The sequence below is a fragment of the Platalea leucorodia genome (assembly GCF_965183815.1).
Source record: "Platalea leucorodia genome assembly, chromosome: 6".
Taxonomy (NCBI): Eukaryota; Metazoa; Chordata; class Aves; order Pelecaniformes; family Threskiornithidae; genus Platalea; species Platalea leucorodia.
The window spans coordinates 49725287-49748066 of NC_138828.1; the positions used below are offsets into that span (position 1 = coordinate 49725287).

The following is a 22780-nucleotide window of genomic DNA, read 5'->3' on the forward strand; positions in this document are numbered from 1 at the left end:
GCAATTTTACAGCACAAAAACTCCAATAACATTTACTGCGGTTGGCTGAGATTGCAATGCACACAGGCACTGCTCAGTCTTGGTTGCTTAAGCACCAGCTTCCCTTGGCTTTTTGCCAGCCTGGGCTCCAAAGAGACAAGTCCTTTAAGGGGAAAGAGTTTTCCTTGTAACTTGCTGTGGGGTAAACAGACCATTCAGGCATAGTTTATTGCATTACATACTTGACTATGCATACTGGAATGTAGCAAAGTAATTGGTAGAATTATTTTAATCGTTAGAATTCATAGGTATGAGAGACGTTCCCTGAGCCAGGAGGAAAAAAAAAATCTAAGGATGTTTCTGTCTGCTAAGATGCTGATCATTTATTACAAAGGACTAAAAATACTCTCTCCATGGGAATTATGTATGTTTATACTAGTATCCCTGCTACGGTTACAGAAAACTGAATTAATTTGCCTCTTTATTGCTATTCTTCTCTTGAAGATAAATCCCACAACAGTTAGCAGCTAGTTACAGTGTAAAAGAACAGCTCGGTGTATGTAACAGGATACTTTGTTGTCATAAAAAAAAAAGAAAACCCTCAATTTGGAAATACTGTAAGTGCAGGGTCGTTGCAAATAGAAAGGAAGTCAGTTACTGTAAATTCTGCCATCAGTCCCCCTCATCTTCGCATTGATACGTACTCTGTTGTGCAGCAATCAGCAGTAAACTTATCCCATCATTGTGATAACCTGGAGACTCCACATGAAATATTCTCTTAAGTATTATTTTATGTGCATTTCCTAAAGCTTTAATTTAACACTGCAGTACCTATTCAAACAACATATAACGGAATTTATTTGTACAAAAACGTATGTTATGATAGCTGAATATACAGAAGGCTGACTTGGCTGTCACTGAGTACAAAATATCAGCTGCTGCTGTTTAAATCTTTTAGTTCATTCAGAAAGCTTCAAAGAAGGGTAGAGCTTTCCCTTGATTTTGTTGCTAGTTGTTGGTGTAAGGGAACTTGTTGTTCTGGTTGTTCTTAAATCCAGAGACCACAAGGTTTTTTTGTCGTATGCTCCTTTCTTTCTCCTCAGTGGTGTCCTACAGTGTGTTCAGGAACAGTTTGTGGTATTTCTGGAGTCTCTGGGTTGCTTTCTAGTAGCTCGTCCTCTGTTCAGCGGTAAAAAGGCAAGGATAGGGGTGACCTTGCATGCTTCTCTCTGTGTACACCAGCATCAAAAATGCTTCAGGAAGCAAGTGAAGCACTTCTAATGAATTGCGCTTTTGATTCTTTGAATCTGCACAGCAACTCCATAAGGTTTTTACAGCTGGACTCTTGCTATAATTGCTACTGGGATGAGATGCGCAACATGGGGTTCTGGAGCTAAGTACTTACATTGTTTTACTGGCCAAAAGTATGTAGCATAGTGGGAGCAACAGACTCCATGAAATTCACACTTGTATATCTTCATGTTCTTCACCCATTTCCGACATGCTGCTGATTTGCTAGCAGGCACTCTAGATGGGGGTGATAAAAATGGAAAAGCTGAAAGATACAGTTTCTTAAAGCAGCGGTATGTTAGTAAAGAAGTTGCTTGTGATTATGAACATGTGATAAATGTCCAAAGATCTGTTTTTCATTAACTTAAAAGTAATTTTTACTGGTGCTGAAAAATTAGAAAGAAGCTCTTCACCATTTTAATCTTCTTCACGTCAGAATATAAAGTAACGCTCAGATAAAAAGTATCCACCGATAGAAACAATAATTGGTCCTTCGTAAGCTTCAATTTCCAAGTCCTTTAGATCTTATGTGTCTCCAGGTATGCATCATTTTTGGCATATTTACCTGGATAATTCAAAGATAATATTTCTTTCTCAAGTCTTTATGATGCATTTTTCAAGAGATACAATATAAAGTTGTTACTTATGCCCTGTAATATATAGTTCTCAAAATTCACTGCATTATTTTTCTTCAGATGCCCTTCATGAGCTATTTCCTGAAGGCCTTTAATCAGTGGCTTGTAATATGGAATATTTTTCTGTTTATTTATGGTTTTGTGCGAATAACTCAAAATAATTGGCATCAGAATGCTCTGCAGCATCACGTATGGATCTCTTCCTCACTCAAGTTGGATTATTTCTTATTTTAAACTAGTCTCCTGTTTAAAAGTCTTTGTTGTCTCCCCTAATTGTAGTGAATTCTGGCTACTGTGTGCCTAAGCCAGTAAACCCAAAGGCAGAGAGGGAGGATGGGTTAGATATTTTTAAAACTCCTTTCTAGCTTCCAAAAAGCCCTGTAGAATAAACTGCTTTGCAAGCCTTCTGGGACAGGAGGCCTTGAGGGCCATTCCTGGGCAGGGCAGAGGAATCAGCCAGTGTACTTGCATTGTTTTGAGCCTGAAAGGGACATTCTTCCCTCCCCTGTTACTGTTACTTGTACTGTTAGCTAGACATTAAAATGTCTAGCGTTGTAGAGAAAGACCAGCAGAATACTAGCTGAGTAAAAGAGTACAGCCTGCTCAGGTTTATCCAGTTGCTTTATCATTAGTAGTACTCAGATCAAAATTTCTGTTAAATAAATTTATCTGGAAGTTCTTTTGAGTCAATCTTGAACTTTGGATGCAGCTTTACTTCATTACAATAGAATAGTTTTTTATGATTGTGGCCACAACAGACCAGATTTTTTTTTTCCCCTTTGTGTGTGGAAAATTCCTTAAGAGAGTTAAAATGCAAGCTAGTAAAGAATAAAACTCAAACTTAAGCATTTTAACCACACAGCTCTAGCAGTCAGTACCCTGTAGTATTTGTTCCGTGCTGCAGAAGCTGGGGAAGCTTCCATATCCTTCATGCATGCTTTAGCAACGTTGATGTTCTTGTATGGTGTTCTGCCCCAGATTTGATCTGTTCTATCATATCTTAAAGGAGCAGACAGTGACGATGAATTTTATATTAGCAGGTATTTATGTATGTATTTTGGAGTGATGGATAGGATGCTGCTTCCACTAAAAGTTCAAGAAATTTGAAGGCAGAAAGAAAATCATGAGAATGATTAAAAATTTTAGCTTTATTTTGTATGGTTAGTAGTATAGAATTTTTCTCTGACATTGATCCAGAAATAATAAAATGTGAATACTAAATAGTCTATAATCAATGCACTAACCTTTCATCTTAATGATGATTGTTAGTGACTCTCACTTTACACAAGTGCAAATAAAGGCTTAAATCCTGGCAGAATTAAGTTGTAGTTAATGTATGCTTGTGTTTCTGGTTCCTGTTACTGTACTCCCATGATTATGACAGAACTTAAAACGTATTTAAAGAAATATGGAGAGTATACTCCTGTGGTTACAGACTTGAACAATTCAATGGCATCTGCAGAAGGCCTTTGGGAAAAGCTCTTAAGAGTTACGAAGTATGGAAACCTCAAGATTCAGTGCTCTTTCACTGCCTCATCGGTGCTGCTCTAGTTCTGTTTGGTTCCTTGGGAGGCGTTGAGTAGCAAGGGAAAAAAACAGTAGCAGGTCCGGTATTTCCACCGCTCAAAAACATGCTTTCTGCTGACATAAGTATCAGGCAGCTTCTTTGCCATGATTTCTGCCTCCAAGAGCAAAGTTCTCCTGCTGCTTTGTAGGTTAATAATCCTAAAACGGTGTGCTGTTTCCACTACAGTATCTGAATCTCTGGAGGGGAAGAAGTTGCCCCTTGCAGCATCTGTCCGTTAGTAGTGACTGTGAGATATGAGCGAAGCCAAGTGGTGATGCATCGAAGCCTCTAATTTTGAATCCACAGAAGGCACTACTAAATTAGATCCCTTTTTCTTGGTGTATTCATTGTTTAGCATAGTATGAATGATGGTTTCCATTGCTACGTTACTGCTGTGGAGTGTCAGTAGGCATCATAAGCACAGTTCCCCCATATGGAAAAGTAAATGAATGAATAATGGAGACTGTTCATCCGCCACCCCGTTTCAATTTCTGGTGTTGTCAAATGTTCAGATCTCTTATGGAGAGGCAGGCATGAATCCCCTATTCCACTAGGAGTGTGTACAACTGATTAGGGGACAGATTTTTCTGATACCAGCCCTCATCTTGGAAAAATAGGCAGGGAGATGTTCTTTCCAGGCTCTTGCTGAGCCTAACTGCTGGTAGCCACCTTGAGGCAAAGCAGGGAAGAGGTAAGTGAAGATGAGAAAGTAGAGATCGTCCTGTATTCGTCTGCCCTTACCTCCCTCCCCGATGACCCATCTTTTTAATGCTTCTTAGGCAATCAGAAGTGCTGAGGAATGCCATGTAGTCAAATGTACGATATAACAGACGCAAACGGGCACAAGCCTCTTGCTCCCTGAACTGATCTGTATGCATGAATGTGATTTTTTTTGCCTTTTCCTTCCCACTCTTTGGAGAGTTTTTGGGGTTTTTTTTTGTCTTGTGCCATCTTAGTTTTAATCCTTCTCATCCTTTAAGTGTGCTCTTTTAATTTCCTCTTTTCCCTCTTTTTGCTCTTTCTCCTTTGAAGGCTTCTTTTTCTTATTGATTAAGTCATTTAACCTTTATTAGACCATACCATGCCACTCCATCCCACTTCCTACTTTCTCTTTTATCCTTTTATTTCTTTTCTAATGGACTCTTTTCATATCATTCTCGCCTTGTTCAGGCTTCCTACCTCCCCTTCCTCATTCTCTTTGTTGTTCTCTCCATGGGACAGGTGTATCTCGTGAAAAGGTGCTTTGTTGAGAATGTATCTGCCTTGGGGCAGCTATTTAATGAAAAAATCAGCTTTCCATCCCATGCTCCTATCCCTCTGAAGCCCTATGCAATAAATGCCAATTACAGTTTTACATAATTAAAATAACCGTGTCGTATTTCTTTTTTAATGTTAGTGTCTTCAGATTAAAGGAATTTAATGCTATGCACCATGTATGGTTTTTGAAAAAAAAAAAAATATAAAATTTACACTTCTAATCCATATTACAGCCCTTATTATCCAGAATTTTCTTTAACTCTTCTTTTCTGTTCTGAGAATATTCCAGCCATCTGTAGAAGGGTCAGCAAAAACACAAACATGAATGCTTATAAGAAGTCTAGTTCCTTTATAATTGGGGATGAAAACTAACATCCTGCCTGCTTCTGATCCCTCTTATGCTCTTGTGGCAGGAAAGCTGTTAGAAGGGATGAAAATTGATCAAAAAAACACAGCAGACTTTTCTCTTGATGGCTGCTGTGGTTATTGGGGGAATTTGCAGTTGCAGAGAGGACAATGGGAGATAAAGATACAGAAAAATATCAGTCTCACGTGGTTTTAACAATGCAGGATGATCTTAACCTTTTGGGTGCTGGGCTACTTGTCCTGCCCCAGGGAACTGAGATATTCCTGGATGCCTTAATATCCTTACAAGAGGATTAAAAGCAGAAATGAAGGAGATGTTGGTACCTGTAATGGCGCTAATTTCCAGAAATGTGACCACTTTTGCTATAGAGAGTAGCCGATTTCAGACTTCTCAGTGAGATGCTCCCACTTAACCTGAAATGCCACAGTCTTTAATGTGCGAGGTTTTTATCAAGTGGCTCTTTACACTCACTGTGCAAAAGTTAACATCTGGATTTATGCTTTTCCGCAGGCATTTTCTCCATCTCTTTTATTACCACTCTATAGAATTCTGTATTCCTGCTCGTAATGCACAGTATTGTGCAAACGGCTAGATTTTAAGAAGCTGAAGCTAACAATTGGTATAGAAATGAATATGTTTTAGAAATAAAGATCTTATTTCCGCCGCCCCCAAATTTTTTTAATGTTATTAGATGATATTTTAAAAGTCAGATTTTCAACAGACAAAAGTCACGTTTGGAATTGCATATCTCTCTGAAGAGATTAATGACATAAAAGAGTTATTGAAAGCAGTTTCAGGAATTGTGTTCTGTGTAGTGTTTTGCGCTCAGGTAGTCCCATTAGATAAAATATTTTTGTTCAAGAGGTGACAGGCAGTCAGCAAGTAGGACTTCAACAGCATCACTGTATGTAAAAGACTGCTTTTTGCATAAGTGGAAGGATCATAATATTAGAGTGGCATCAGGATATGATTGCAATGGCGGTGACACGTTTGTGCCTACATGTGAGATGAATGGTTAATTGATGGACACTGGATAAAAAGAGTTTAGATGTGCTGGGAAAAACAGTCAACGTTTTAGCTAGTGCATGGAAGCTTTCAAAAAAATTACCGTGTATAGATGCACACTGCTGCCTTGGTGACTCCCACGTTGCATGTAAGTGAGATCACACCTGAGAGTCCTTCTGGAGTGGAGGAGCTATGTATCTCCTCAGAGAAAGCTCAGTAGTTAATGTTGCCCAGCAACTAATTCAATAGTTGTGCTCCCAGCAGCCTAAGTAGTCATCCAGCAGTGTCTGAGTGGACCTGACGTGCCTTCTCATCTGCTCCGGGGTGCACAGTGCCCTCAGCCGCATACCCGCCAAGCACCAGTATGGCAGCCCTGCAAAGCAGCCCTCTGGTTGTGCTCGTGGTTTCCAGAGAGCTTGAGTGGTCAGGGGGAATTAGCTGGCATCGTAATGCAGAGCAGATAAATGTCTGTGGCATAGATAACCAATCCCAGGATCTCTTCCAATGCTCTAGTAGTGTGGTTGGGACCAGTCTACTTCAAAGGAAAGAAAATACAAGCAGTATAGTTCTGAGGCAACCTGGAACATGGTCAGAAAAAACCCAGAACTGCTCTTTGAACCAAATTGCAAAAACAGGATGCTGTTTTTATGTCCTAGGGCAGAAGTTCTTCTTGGGTGCCTTCATCCTTCCCTTGTCAGTCTTTTTTCTCCATTTTTTTTTTAAACATCCTTCCACCATTCTTTCTTCATGTTTTTTTTCTTCTATGGTATGCTAGTAGAAACATCTTTGACATGTCTGAGTGGTTATCTCTACACATTTGCCATTGTGCTTTTTTTTTTTTTTTCCTTCCCCAGATGTTTGCATTTTTAAGGGATTTCATTGCCTAGAGCCTATTATTTCTCAAAAAAAAAAAAAAAGAGGAGGGTAATATTCAAGTTGCTTTTCTTAACGCACAAGGAAAATAACTTATAATTATTTTTTAATCTCCTGTCTTATTTTAGAAACTCATGAGAATTTTGCTTGTGATTATATTATCAGTTTATCAGTCTAGGAATTTCTCAATCATATTTCTCAACCATATGTTCAGTATGTCATTATTACATGTATGGTGCAATAAGATACTGTGTAGCAGAACAATGCGAATTACCCAGGGTATATTAAGATTTACAGTCATTCACATAAAAAAATGAAAAAAGAGAAAGAAAAAACAGAGTTTCACATTTAATCCTTCAAATCTGTATACCCTTTTAAATTTTTTAATTACAGATACTTTCTTTTGTGTTCTTACTCAGTATGTAGAAAGAAGACACATTGACTCTGTAAAAGAAACTACCTTGTAAAAGAAACACCTTACAAGGAAGTAATTTCCATTCATTAATACAACACTCTGAACTGATTAATGAGACCAATATAATTTTGTATTTCAGAAGTAATAGCTTGAATTATTTTTTTCCAAATTATTCATATTTTATTGGCTGTTTATTTTCTATTACATTACTTTTCAGATTTATGGAAAGTACTTGTAATTATCATATCCTTCATTTGATGCAATGAATATATTTTACTGGGCAGCTTTATGCATTCAGTGTTACTTTTTCGTTTTGCAGCTGAAGACCAATTTCCTAATTACGCTTATGCACATAGTTGGTTATTGAAGTTTTGGGTTTGTTCTTAGTGTTTTGAGTTTTTTTTCCAAGCTGCTGTGAATTCTGCAATTACGTGTTAGGCATGTGCAATGCAGGACTAAGTCTATGATTTTACAAGTTGCAAGTCTAAAACAAGCTTTATTAGCTACTCTTGCAGTTCTGAAGGTTGCAGCTTATCGTTGTGCCTTGTGTCTGCAATTGAATTTAAATAATAACTTCTAGGTCAATACCCAGTAGTTGTTAGTACAGAAGCAAAATGTTTGTGGAAACTTTTCCAAACTCTTGATTGAAATTTCCATAGTACCTCTGTCCTGCTAAGAGGAAGAGCAAGAAAAGAATACTTTCCTGCCTGGGACTTTTGTGCTTACATGCCGTGGAGATAGGAGCTATATACAAATTAAAGTTTGTCATTTATAGCCAGTACTTTGTTTTTTGTCTGAACCCAGTGATTTTAAATCATCATTGCAGGAGTCATTTTCATCTTGCAAGTAATAAACATGCCACATCCTTAAAAGACAAAGTGTGAGACATAGCTGTATTTGCTCAGTTTTGGTGCCAAGAGTAAGTGGTTTGAAGAAAGCTTAGCACCCTTATCCCTAGGGAGATGTAAATTATCACAGGCGACACTAGACACAGTAACTTCTCACTTGAGTTCTAGTAAATAGCAAGGACACGTCACAAGTATAATAGATATTAATAAAGTAGTATTAAAATGGCCTTCATCTGACACATTTATATTTTTATTAACAGTAATTTTGTATGCATATGCACAAATACCTAGAGTATAGTGCAAAGTATTCATGTTCCAAGAGCTGTAACAGTGCTGCAAATATCAAAGACAACATGAATTATTCTTTTATTCTGTAAGAGTAGATGCTTCTCCTAGACCCGCATGCTCCTCAATGTGTTCCCAAGGGCAAAAGAAATCATGGGTCAAGAGGGACCTTCTTACTGTCATAGCAGTGAGACTGAACCTAGTAGCTTGCTTGAATATACTTTCTTGAGGTTTGCGTTTCAAGTAAGTTTTTATTTGCTCGGTAATGATTTGTGTGTGTGTGTGTGTTTTCCTGTCACCGCCAAAAAAGATAAGTAAATACAGTAGAAGAATGGCGGATATGGTTAAGCTCAGTCCTTAATGAAATGGCCTTAAGCAACTAATTGATAGACACTGAGGATACTTTCTCTAAGTGGGGAAAAACCCATCTGCATAGAAAGTAGTCTGCCATTCCCTCTTGTTCTGTGTGCACAAATCAAAAGAAGACTCAAAATGCATCTCTCTGTTCAGTGAAAGTTGTTTCTGATCTAGAAGAGACAGACAGCAACTGGGGTTGGCCTTTATGGCATGTATACCAGTAACCAGAATTCTTCTGGTTTTATCAGGAAGAAGAAACTATTAAAAAGCTTATTGAAACTACTGGTGGTAGCGAAAGACTCGGCCATTAAACACCTGAGCACTAACTCTAGGGGAGTAAATCTAGCATCTTTGCCTGCATTCAGCAAAGATCTGTACCCAGTACAAATGTGACTTAGAATATCTGGAGAGTTTATCATTTAGGGGGAGGTCACACATCCCGTTGTACACAAACCTGATGAGTTGACCAGCTGGGACTATGAAAACTGACGTGACATTAGCTGTGCATGTAACTGTTACAGAAAACCACACTGGCATAAGCAGCAGCACATCAGTCATCAAATTTCTTTCTTGGGATTTGCTAGAGAAGAGCTACCATCATCTCTTACTTCCGTATATGAGTCACGTATTTTGATGGCCCAAGCAAACGATTTTCATCTGTATTCTCATAGCATGAGGAATATTCAGTAGTGTCCCCATGGCCTACATTTGGGTGAGGATTGAATATAAACAGTCGTAAAGCAGGAATTATGCCTCTGGCAGATGGGATGTTTTTCTGCAACTTCATGTTTTGGAGACATGATAAACAATAATCAACTGGCATTTACTTAAAGAAGCTACAAGGGTCCTACTGGAAAGAAATAATGAAGAAGATTTATGTCAGGTCTCTGAGCTTGAATGAAGCATGGGGCCCAGGGGCATTGGAAGTGCCTTCCTTTTATATACTCTCCTACCAGTCTGACTGATCCCCCTGGTTATTGTCAGAGCTAGTCAAAACCACGACATGCTCATCCTTGTAGTTGTCTGTTGGCCAAGGGTAGACTTTTTGCATGCCAGCAACCACAGCCATCTGAGTTCCAGAACAAGTATAACTATAGCCCTTCATGGGATGAGGGCTTAAGTTTCTTCTTGTGTCTGTAGACTTCCAGCATATTGAGGTCTGGCTGGTAGCTGGTTAGATATTTTGAAGATAAATTATTCCTTGCCTTTTTGAGAAGCCCTGTACAATTGGAAAAGTTTCTGAATAGAAATCGCTGAATGTGAAAATTCTTCCGATTTTCCAATTGTCTTTAAAGAAGAGCGTATAATACATGTAACATGCCATGAAGAAGTCCATACTTACCAAAATTCATTAGAAGGTCCTCACCCAAACTTTACTGAGATCTATAAAATATTTTGGAGTCTAGGCTGGAAGTTTGTGCTGTTGTGGAAGAATATTGCGATGCAAGCATCTTATTTTGTAACTGTTGCAGCAAACTCTAAAATAGCTCTTAGCCTCTGATAAGTATCTCATTGGTATTTAGACATTTGGAAAGTCTTTTTGAGGCTATCTACTAGTCAGGTTTTTACTTTTAAAGGTTCTAAAAAATTAAAAGAGCAATTTGATTCGATGATTATTATTAAATAGTAACAACTAAAAGAGGAAAATTTGGAACCAAAACATACCTATTTAAAAATAAATATTCACACATACAGGGCTTTACCCTGTTTTTGTTCCCAGTTTAGGCTACACAATTAATCAGTGCTTCTGTTATCTTGATAATCTGTTGGCTTGCTGTTGTACATAACTTACACTTGCTGGTAGAGTTGCTGACAGCTATTTGGACTTTCAGCTTTCAGAAATGCTACTAAATGTCTGTGTTTGCAGCTTCTAAAAGCATTTGCTTCTGAGGTAATTTTTGCAGCTAATGTACCTCAAAGTCTTCACTGTTTGTTTGTATTTATTTTCTTTAGATGTGTATTTCCAAAGTGTGAATCTCTCTAATAGACTTAATTCACCTGAGGCTATGAAGCAGCCCAGTAGCTTTTGCTGAAAATGTTACCTTATTTATGACGTTGGTTTATCTTTATGGAAGACGGAATGTTCTCCTGTAATGCCTCATGTAACCTGTGAAACCTCACACCTTGGGGAAGGGTGCACGCATGAAATTTTCATGCTTACACCTGCACGGAGCTAGGGAAATTGGGCTGCAGGGAGTTCTGCAGGGAGCAGGTGGGATGGGTTGCATGCACTTCCCCACCCACAGGCTCTCTCTGTGGAAAAGTGATGGAAACTTGACCCATATCAGAAAAAATCTGATATTCTGAATATCCCCTCCCATTCCCCACTTTGGCAGCAGTGTGGGGGTCACCCCTCAGCAGAATACAAAGCGTACCCTTCCTGCTTCTCTCCGCAAACACATTGGTCTGTGCGCTCTTCATCGTAAATTCAGTCTGAGGGCAGAGGACCTTTACTCACCTCTGCCATATCTGTTCAAGTTTCTCCCATAGAACATCTTTGAAGTGCAGCACAGAGCTGTTGGGCACGCAATTGATTGCTGAAGCCCCCTGCACCTTGGCAGATATCATTAACCAGCTTCGGCGGTGAGACCGCTGGACATACAAAGGCTCTCGTTTGCTTGTGATCACACCGTAAGCCACTGGCTGTGCCAGGAATAAAAAAAAAAGATTTCCTGACTTACTCCGCTGCGGTCTTACCGCGAGACAATTCTCCCTCCTGAAATGTTTGTTTTTAGCCCCTGGTAGTAGTTACAAAAGCGTGTTAAATATCAGACTTCTCTGCCTGAGACCATCTGTTTCCCTCGCAATCACATACCACCCCCACACACGGGTTGCTTGTCACCAGCATTGGGGTTACAGCAGAAGACAAAAAGAAAGGCATTTTCCCACATGATAGTTTAACCAGAAGATGGACCGGGGAAACGTGTTCAGGCAGAGCGGGCGTGATTGTGCTAGAAATAAAGAGGTGTTTCCCCGTGAGTAGAAGGCAGCAGGCTTCCAGGGACTCCAGCGATTCAGATCTCCTCTGGCTCTATGTCTGTGTAAGATCTTGCCCCCCTTGACTGTTGCACAGCTTGCTTTATAAATCAGCAGTGTTACATGGTGAGCAAGCTGTCTTTGTAAGCGCTCTCCCAGCATACCAAGAAACCCTTTTCCAAATTTGTTACTGGTGAAATGGCAGCTGTTAGGTTTAAAAGGAGTTTACGCACCTTCTGCACATTAAATCATTTGAAACTGAAATTCTGTTTATGTAGAAATTAGATTACTATTAAGAGGCTTCAGAGCAATCTTTTTTTAAGAACTAAATAATATGCAGAATCTATAATTCTGCCAGAAGGGCATAGAATTGTAATGAATCATTTTATTTAGCCTTTGCTTACCCCAGAAGAAACAGCAACGTCTCTTTTGCTGGTACAATGGCCTGGAAGGCAGGAGCATTGTGGAATTAAACTTGTATTTGCTAACAGTATATGGGAGTTTTCAACACTTTTCACTGCACCATGGTGGTGATTTACTTTGTGCTTATTTCTGTATTTTTGCCATCGCTTAAAAACATGTATTTTAGCTCTGCTCTTTTTGGATCTTTATGTGTATACTATCTAGTTGGCTACTTAAATCAAAGGGTGTAGTTGTGAGCTGTGATTTCTCTACCTTTTATCTGTTCTGTCAGTGTCTGTCTTAGAACTACAGCAGTGTTATTAAAAGGAAGAGCTTACTACGACATGAATCAGCAATGGTTTTTTAAGGAGCTTGGTTCAGGCGAGAAGCTGTAAAGTTTAGCTAGAAACTGATGTGAAAGCTCACCTACTGGAAACAGCTTTGGAGCAGCAACACAACTAGGACATAATGAAAATATGTACAGGAAAAGGCAAAGCCTACAGTCATTTATGAAAATATATATGGAATTTAAATGTAAGAATGATCTTCACAATTTCCTGTGTTTTACACATTTAAAAAAATATTTATGGAATTTCCCCCCTAACTTTTTTGCTTATTATTGGACATAATTGTTTATTATCATTAATTATAGTACAGTCTCTTTAAGCTGCTCAGCATACTGCTGTCCTTCACAGCATTTGCAGAATAAATAGTGAACACATACAAATGTCTAATTAAATCACTTTCTGTGTCCACTGATACCTCTGAAATTATCATAGATTGACTTCCAATGCTATGCTAGATATGGGAAAGTTTTGTTGATAAGTTACATGAACTGAGACAGTCAGACTGAAAGGTAGTTTTTGTTTCAACTGTTAGCAATTCGAAGTTTATGTTTGATTTGAGGGTTAATGACTCTTATCTTCCTTCTGAAAAGGGAAGCAGCTGTACTGGAAACCCAGAACATCTTTTAAGAAATCTTTTGCAATGGATTTGTTCTTCTGATTGATACCTAACTAGAATTGATTGTCATTAGAATAGAATAATATTGTGCTAAAATCAAGAGGGTTTGGTGGTTTTTTTTTAATGTAAGGAGGAAGAGCAAAATTCTAATTCACATGTAAGCCTAAAAAGCTTATTTAAAGTCATTAGAGAACAATAGTTCCTCAGTTTGCACTTGTGGAGGCCTCCCCCTCTTATGCGTTTCTCATCCCTGACACAGTTAGGAGAAAAAAGTATTTAAAATCTATTTTGAAAGCTTGGTTCCCTATTCTTTTGCTCTCTCTCATGATCTGCATATTCCTTACGCTTGATAACAGGTAGATCAATTAATTGATCTGGAGACAAAAATTCATTTGGTGACCCATTGCTTTATTTCTCTCTTGCTCTAAGGCCCAAGCTGCAGAATTTTTACCTTTAACTCTAGAGGCGAGGATTAAACTCTGTTTTTAAAAGTCAAGGCTGTAGAGTAAACATCTCATTTCTGTGTTTTCCATAAACATTTGGTTGTTATGATTTTCTAATAGAACTGTGTATGCTTTCTCATTTTTCTTAGAATTTTTCTCTCAGCTGTTCACATTTGCATCTCCTCCGTGTATTATTCATTCAACCTCTTTTCTGTGCAATTCTACTATTTTTCCCCCATGGTTTTCTTTTCATCTCATTGCCCCTGTTCCTTTTTCATTTCCTCCAAAGCAAAACATGAATCTCTCTTATCTGAGTTCTTTCAAATCTGATGAAACAAACTCACCTATTTGTGCTTAGAAGTTTTATATTGTGTTTTCCCATTCCTAGCTTATCTTTCACAGGTTTTATTAGTGTGGCCTTGTGTTCCCAGACAAGGCTGAGCATGCAGAAATTGGTCAAGAATTTCATCGCTCATAATGAACTAATTTGGGGGCCTTTCAAACTGCTTTTGGATTTGTAAGTTTACGCAATGTTCAAGAGGCGCCATTAACCTTAACAAGTACATGAGAAAAATTCAGTTGACTTAATTAGTGAAGAATTTTCCCCTCGGCTCTTGGAATTCAGGAAATCTAGTGGTTTGCTCCTTCTTCATGAATGTCAGCCATATGTCAGTAAAAGTCAGGTTTAGTAAGTAGTAAAAGAGCCTTTACATGCTATTTTATTTTTTGTGAAGAAAGGCAGGTTTTTTGCAGCACTGGTTGTGTCAGCTGTAAGCATTATGTAATCATGACTTGTGAGTGTATTTTTTCAGGTTAAAGGTTTTGAAAGTTTGGGGTTTTTTAACCTGTACAGTAGTAATTGTGCTTCTAAAGTAAATAGCTTTGGCAAATTGTTTTTCTTGGAAGTGTTAAGAAATAAAATCAGAAGACAAAGAAAAACATACAGTCGTAGTTCACTTTGGATTAATGATTTTGGATAGGAACCAAAATTATCTAACACTTGAAAATGCTAGGAAATCTATTAAGAAGTCATACATCAAACTTCGCAATCCATACCACACTCCAAGTAAACATGTGGTATGAAATGAGTACATATATTTTAACACACTGTCATTTTGCCTGAATCGGGATTATAGAACCTACTCAGCTTACAGCTGAAGCATGGTACTTCTTTTTTTTATAAATCACAATTTTTGCAGTCAAAATTAAATGGTTGTATGTATTTGGTATAAACATAAGGTGCCAGATGAGCAAAGCGAGAAATGGGATACTCCACATCATTTTACCTCTGTTTTACAGGCAGGTTTTGGCTATGTTCTTAAAGAATATTCAGATTCATTCCAGTCCCCTGTCAGCATTTTGGAAAGCTGAATTTTTCCTCCCCCTACAAAGTCTTTCAGCTGGACTTCTCCGTTTTTGTTTCATGTTTTGTTTCCTTTCAATGAAAACCTGAATTCTCTGGTTAAAAAGCTAGCCTTCAATTCGTGAACTCAAAATGTATTTCTCCACTGACTTCCATGAGTTATCAGCGAAGATTATTATCTGAAGCTAGCAATAATTGCATAACTTTCTCACTGCTGACTCTAAACAAGGAAGAAGGATGATCTGATTTACGAAGATGCAGAAGAGTCTATCCTGAATAGAAACGAGCGTGACTTTAAGTGAAGCCTATGGGCTTGGTGATCCCCAGCCCCAGGGAAGCCAGGCCAGGAGCACACCACTAGAAGTTGCGTTACTACGTTTTTAGTGTCTGCATAATGTAAGCTGAATGTCGTTTTTATGTCTCAAATGAGGAAGCTTTTGTCATATCTCACCGTGTGATAGCATCTTTTCCCAGTTTGATCTACAAGTAAATTGTTGGAGATAAGTCAATGACGTTTTACCACTGGGGGGTTCTGTTTAGTTTCACAGACCTCAGGTCCTAAAAAGAAAATAGAAATAATGTCTATTAGTGTCCCTGCTAACTACTGTGTGGGTTAGCCTGGGGTGGAAGGAGACGGTGTTTGCATAATATGGCAGCAGGATTGTAAGTAAGTTGCTTCTGGTTCATTCTGTGTGCCTAGTTGCCATCATGCGTTTTATGTTATCTTTTTTATTTTTTTTTCTCGTAATGCGAGATCATAAGTATGTTACCCCAGCAGGTTATATTTCAATTTACTTTAACAGTGTTTCTGTACTTTTCTTTTTTCATCTTTCTTTTTAAATCCCTCTGGGGATAAAGAGGCCACTATTAGGAAGGTTGTTTGCTGAACTAGTTCCACGATAGCTTTTTTCACTGAAGCTGAAATATTTATCTCTGTTTCAGCTTTCATAAGGTGATTAAGCCATCCTCAACTCAGTTGAAAACCTGCAAAGTTTCAGTTTACTTTGTTACTTAAAATGTCTGTCTTGTGGATGACAGCAGCATCATCAGTTTTCCTTGATCCAGGTGAATTTGTTCTCCCAACATGAGCTCTTTCACCCCATATGCTTTTGTAACTACCCTTTGTTAGCTGGTCTCTTATATGGTACCATGGGCAAGAAGGCATGTGTCATACGGTATTTAAATTAAACAGATTTTGCCTGCTGTAATATTGACTGTATGTTACACATCTATTGAAGGGGTTAATGGAGCAGTTGCAGGCTGGAGGTAGATATGTTGGAATGCTTTGAGAATCGATTCCAGCTAATGGAAAAAATGTTTTAAAAGTGAGCTGGTTCAGTTCCCACAGTGAACAACAGAGAGTGGAAACAACATTTAATAAACCTTTCAGAAGTAAATCCTCCGATTTTCCTTTCACCACCATCTGTGGAAGAAATGCCCGCTTACTTCTCAATGGGCAGTATTTCTTCCTGCAGTGTATTTGCCTTACTCTGTTAGGTATCAAGAGAAACCTCTTTATGTCTTTGGACAAAACACTATTTGAAAAATATGTTCTGTTCATACGTCCTCTAAGACTTAAGTTTTATCGACTTTGTACGTTTTTGTTTAAACAGCAGGTTGACCAAAAATAACCAACCCTAAAACTCCTTCTCGACTGCCCCTAACTATCTGGTGTCCAGTAAATTGTAGAAGTTTTAACTATATGCATCTTGTTTTACAAAGGTGGGTGCTGCAAGTGAAAATCTCTGTTGTAGCTGGATTACGGGGGAATGTTGCGTCTTCTGATTTATCTGTGTGTCACCTCCATTTTAAAAATTAAGGCACTTACAACATTTGGCAGACATAACCTGTTACTTGTGAAAATAATACATGATTGCATTTGTTGTTGTTGTTTGGGGTTTTTTACTGTGTAGTTCTCATGCAGAGTTGAGGGGCTTACAGTAGTATTTTTGCATTGCTAATTAAGATGATTGTATACAGATTTAAATTAAGGAAGAGTTTTTGTTCTATTGATAAACCTCACTGAAAAATCCAAGTTTTATTTTGCATTTGAGAATTGGCACGATTTTAAATGCAGGGCATATTTGTTGTGAACCATGAACAGTCTTTATGAAACCTGAAGAAGATTTGTGAAAACAGCCTGTAATAAAAATCACACATGCTTCATAAAACACTACTTGATAGATATCACTTGCACCATTAAGAACTAAACGACAAAGGATGTAATTTCAGTTCTGGCATGCAATATTAATCGAAAGCCTTTAAAGCATCTTGCTGATGGGAACTATGACAACATGACATTGAAGAATTACAAACTAGAGACATCTATCTTAATCAGATTTTCAAAGTAAATGCCATAAAATAGAAAGTTATTTTGTCTATCTTCACAGGGTCACATATCATATAGGGTATATGGCTTTTTAGCTTGTTTATTCTAAAAATACCAGGGACAAAAAATTCTGCCTTTCAAGTAAGTTTAGAGTTCAGTCCATGTACTTTAGAAAGTTTTTGTGAAAAGATTGTTAGTAACTGATGGTTTCTGTTTGCTGCAATAAGATTTCTAAAACATTATGGAGAACTGAATTATAAAACGTAGGTGAGCATGCACAGATATTATCAGTATGAAGTTGTTGATGGGAAATACTTTGCTAAATGGATGCGAAATGGAAAGACAAAGTTACAGGTGTACCTTTAACCTGAAGTAATACTCGTGTAGATAGCACATCTGAAAGACACAACTGAAAGACATTGGTAAAAATATTTTTTTCTTCAGTTCCTAAAGATTGCATTTTTTGTGCTCATTGTGCTCATTTGACTCATTTCTTTGTCTTCCAGCGCATATTTAACTGGTAAAGAACAGCTTCCTTATATTATAGGATGTGGGAAATTATCAACATGTAATTAGTGGTTTAAAATACTGATGTTATGTGTTAGGGACTATCCTGCTGCCCTCGAGGGAGCTCATGCTACTACTCTCCTCTTGCCATTTGGTAGAACTGAGACACTTAACCATGTGTGCACCATGAGACCGTTTTGAGTTTCTCCAGAATCAAATAAGTCTTTCTTCCCTTTCACAGCTGAAACCTTTATTTCTCTTTAAAAAGTAAAATAGTGTTGAGATTTAAAGAAAAATGTGTAATGTGAATAACAAAATTCAGGTTTTCTTTATTAATTTGTCATTGTTTAATCCCAGCCAGCAACTAAGCACCACCCAGCAGCTCACTCACTCCCCTCACAGTGGGATGGGGAAGAGAATCAGAAGAGTAAAAGTGAGAAAACTCGTGGGTTGAGATAAAGGCAGTTTAATAGGTAAAGCAAAAGCCCCACATGCAAACAAAGCAAACCAAGGAATTCATTCACGACTTCCCATCGGCAGGCAGGTGTTCAGCCATCTCCAGGAAAGCAGGGCTCCATCATGTGTAACGGTTACTTGGGAAGACAAACAGCACCACTCTAAATATTCCCCCTTTGCTTCTTCTTCCCCCAGCTTTATATGCTGAGCATGACATCATGCGGTATGGAATATCCCTTTGGTCAGTTGGGGTCAGCTGTCCTGGCTGTGTCCCCTCCAAGCTTCCTGTGCACCCCCAGCCTACTCGCTGGTGGGGTGGGGTGAGACACAGAAAAGTCCTTGACTTAGTGCTCAGCAACAACTAAAACATCCCTGTGTTATCAACATTATTCTCATCCTAAATCCAAAACACAGCACTATACCAGCTATTGTGAAGAAAATTAACTCTATCCCAGCCAAAACTAGGACATCATTTCTTCCAAACATAGGATGCATAAGCAAGGCAATGCAATTTTTCAGAGCATATCCTCTAGTTAAATTCCCTGGTAGTTTCTCACTCCTGGGTCGTTTGACAGGTTGTCAGACCCTACAGGCAGTGTACTTATGAGGAGACAAACATTGGCCTGCTTTGATCAAGCTACTTGTATGACTTTTTCCCATTTTATATTATAATAGTGTATACACACACACACAAGATGCATATCTTGATCAAAGTGTCCTTGTCACTTCTCCACATTCTTGTCACCACGTAGGTAGCACAGAAGCACAGAGTGCTTCAAGAGGACATCAGCAGCAATGACTGCAGGTTAATTCTCTTTCCATCTGTATGTCCATGAATTGTAGAGCAAGCAGAAAGGGGTAGTGCAGGCTGGCAACAAATCAAAGTGAAAGGGCTCTCCTGTGGTGGTGGTAGGCACTGTGTCACCTCATTCCTTGGGTTGAGTGTGTGGTATGGATCCTTAAAGCAGTTAGCAGGGCAGAGCCAATTTCGACATGGGTAAGGTTAAACAAATACTTGGGATTAACCACAAAATGAGCAGATCAGCAAGTTATCTTGGATTGCCACTATAGCTTGTAGTAAACGATCAGTAAGGAAACTTAGAGTCTTGCGCACCTTGGCAGAAAAAGTACACTGGAGCAGTGGTTCATTCAAAAGACTGATCTGCCTAATTACAAATTAACACTTAAATATGCAATGTTTCTCTAAACCTATAGCCTTCTTTTTGTTTTCATTAGTTAAATACGGCTTCTCATGAAAGGTCTTCCTAGACCAGAGACTTCTGGAGTGAGTGGTTTTACTTGCCTGCAGAATCACTGAAGCCCTGGCCGTACTGGTGCAGGTAGCCTGTCTTACCCCTCTGTAAGCAGGGACTTAAAAAAAAGAGCTCCTTTGGGAGCTCTAGGAATAATTAAGCCATAATACCCACTCTCTTCGATTTGCAGGGATTTCCAAGGTAAATCCCACTTCTGCTTACAGTACTCTTGGAGGTATGTCCATGTGTCAATTATGTAAAATTTCAAGTCCATCAATGTGTTTTGTTGAGGAAATCAAACGAGTTCTTTCAGAAATTATTTTTGACTGCTAGCAATCAGGGGCTAGCAGTCCAGGGACCAGCGACCTGGAAATGAAAGGTTATCTTTTTTGTTACCAGTTTTCTAAAACATTCAGTCTACTCCAGCTGCTTATTTCTGGTATATGTTGTGGATATTTGCTTTACCATGGCAGAGATTCTCCTAAAGAGAGAGGAAAAAAGGAGCAACCTGACTAGAAAGGGTTAAGACTCTCGCAGACATAGATATTGAATTACATTATGTTCACATTTGAAATGTTTATATCATAATGGAAGTCTTCGCCTTTGTGTTTGTCATGGAAACTCAAAGTTAACATTAATTATACACTATTATAAAGCCTAATCCTTATCAAATGGAAATCACCTCTTTTTCCTAGATGAGTAGCTAGCTGACAGGTCTCAGTGATCCGTCTGTTATAGAAAGGCTATCACACAACATGTGCAACAAATTACTTTTTTTCATGGATACTTGGTCTGCTTTTCTCCTTCTGAATTAACCCCTTTCCCCCAAATGGCAGTAGTTATCGTAAATGTCTCTCTCTCCTTACTTTTTGCTTTCACATATGCGTTTTTCTGTATTCTTTCATATGCTGTTCAAATTCTGTAACAATTAAATGATAAAATTAATTAAATGTAAATTACTTTTTGAAAAAGAAAAGAGAAAAAGGTTTTGTGAAAGGCTACAGAGTGCATATAATTTACCTCTACAATTGAAATGGCTGCTTTGCTTCACTGTGGTTCCCTAGGGTAAATAACAATTTAAATACGTTTTGAAAAATTCATATAACTGTAGTAAGACAGCTTTCTGCCCGATTTCTTGTGACTTTTCTGAGTTCTGTACATATGTTCGCATGCATAATTATCTGATGCTGACTTATGCAGCAAATGCCTCAGAAATGTGGGGCTTTTTTTGTTGCACCTGAACAACTTGAATGCACAGGCTGGTTGCTGGGCCAATTTACATTTGCTTCTTGCTGCAGAAATCTTCTCTTTAAGATGAATGGGATTGCTCTACAGTCATTAAGGTCTAGACCAAACAAGAAAGTTTTAATTAAAACTTATAATTTTTAGATTTAAGTCCACCTGTACCTATACCTGCTTATTTTTACTGTACACCAGAAATTCTCGTTGAGATTAAATCAATTAGGATAGCATTTAAAATCCAATTTAAAGCAAAGCAACTGTAGCTTTCTGCAGTAGTTCTTAAGTATTTCAACACAATTGCGCTTTATCAGATTTGAATGCTCTTTCTTCTTGCTGATAGTCTATAAGAAACTCCCAGTGTCTTTATCAGTTCCTTAATTATGAAAAACAAAAAAACTGTGATGCTGATTTCTCAGGAGACCGGTGTGAATCACTTCACATATACGCCTCAGTTTCCCTGCATGTGCAATGAGAATATTTTCATAGTGTCACAGGGATGTCGAGAGGCTTAGTTACTACGTAAGACTGGTATCTTTGTGTGAAAGTTGCAGTAATACTGAAAGCTGTTCTTTAGCTATTAACTCCTTGAAAGAGGAGTAAAAAAAAAGGAATCTGGCTCTGACTTAACAACAGCATTCAAAACATGACTGTTGTGATGATTATATCTTCCTCACAAATCAGTGGTGCAAGATTGAAGTTTCTGTTAGAAATTGTGTGGCAATCAGAAGAACTGTGGATTCAGGAAATCTGGCAGATTGAAGAAAAGATCGAAAGAGCAGTCCTCAGTGATCCTTCATTCAGAATGACAATATAGAGCTGAGGAAATTTAGAGGAATATAGATTTAAGCTCTATTGATTTATGGAAAATCTAATCTTGTTAGGCTCAATTCTACCTGTAGCTCTTGCACAATTAGATGAGGAATAAATCATTCCAGATTTTTCAGGCATTTCTGATTCTCTGGAGGCTGTAGAATCCCTGCCAATTGAAGTCGCCCTCGGACACTAGAAAATGTCACCTGGCAGCATCCTATGGAGAGAGACAGTGGGCTTTAAGGACGTGTGGTCTTTTGGAAGTTGCACTTGCTATGCTCTTTTAGGTCCCTTCTAGCCTGTGCCTTACGGTTACAAGCTCGTCCCACAACTCTCTATTAATTTTATATGTTACTCTGTAGTTTCAGTGTCAGTAATGTTTATATGTTATACAGCAGAAGGGCTCTGTAGGTTCATAGTAAATTTCTGGGGGAATAACATACATCCCAAACAGTGGCCTGAGTAGCTGGCCTATGGGCTGAGGAATAACTGGAAAGGAGAATGGGGTTCTCAGAAAGGAAATTATTGCAAAGGATGGATTTTCTGTTTAAGCTTAGCACGTCTATTCCTTAACATTCTCAAATTTTCTTATGTTCATGACATGAGAAATTACTCACTGTTAAGTTATTTTTACAGTAGTCACCTGTAAGTTATTGGAAACATCTGTTTCAACAGAAATACTTTTCTTGTGTTCTCTGTACCAAGGTAATATTATTGGGTTTGTAACAATTTGCAGTTATAACCAGTTCCAAACAGGGAGTTGCTTATGAAGATCAAACAACTAATTTAAAAACTACATGAAAGCATTTATACTGTGAGCAAAATGCAGGCCCTGTATCTTCTGCGCTGCTTAAGACTTGCATTTATATTATTAAGCCTGTTCTACTACATTAGTTTAGGAAATAGACTGCAATTTGAATTACATATTATTAAGTGTTACATTTTTAAGTGTCATCAGTCATTGCTAAATCATGATAAATGAAGTGTTCTGAGGTTTTTTTGTGTTCATTGTGTTGTATGGCAAGGTTTGTCTTCTATTTATGACTTATTTACTACTGATTTTACAGAACAGATTGTTAAAACCCAACATTGATGGAGTTATTTGATTGTGGGTTTTGCTGTTTTGAGGTTTTGGTGTTAAGCTTTATGGGTGTTATG

General features: G+C 38.1%; 1 protein-coding gene across 7 annotated transcripts in view; it reads left to right on the plus strand.

The window, feature by feature from the left end:
• Positions 1–22780, plus strand: part of TENM3 (teneurin transmembrane protein 3) — a gene marked incomplete at its 5' end in the record, with an annotated part of 317770 nt that overhangs the window by 157317 nt on the left and 137673 nt on the right. The window lies entirely within an intron of this gene.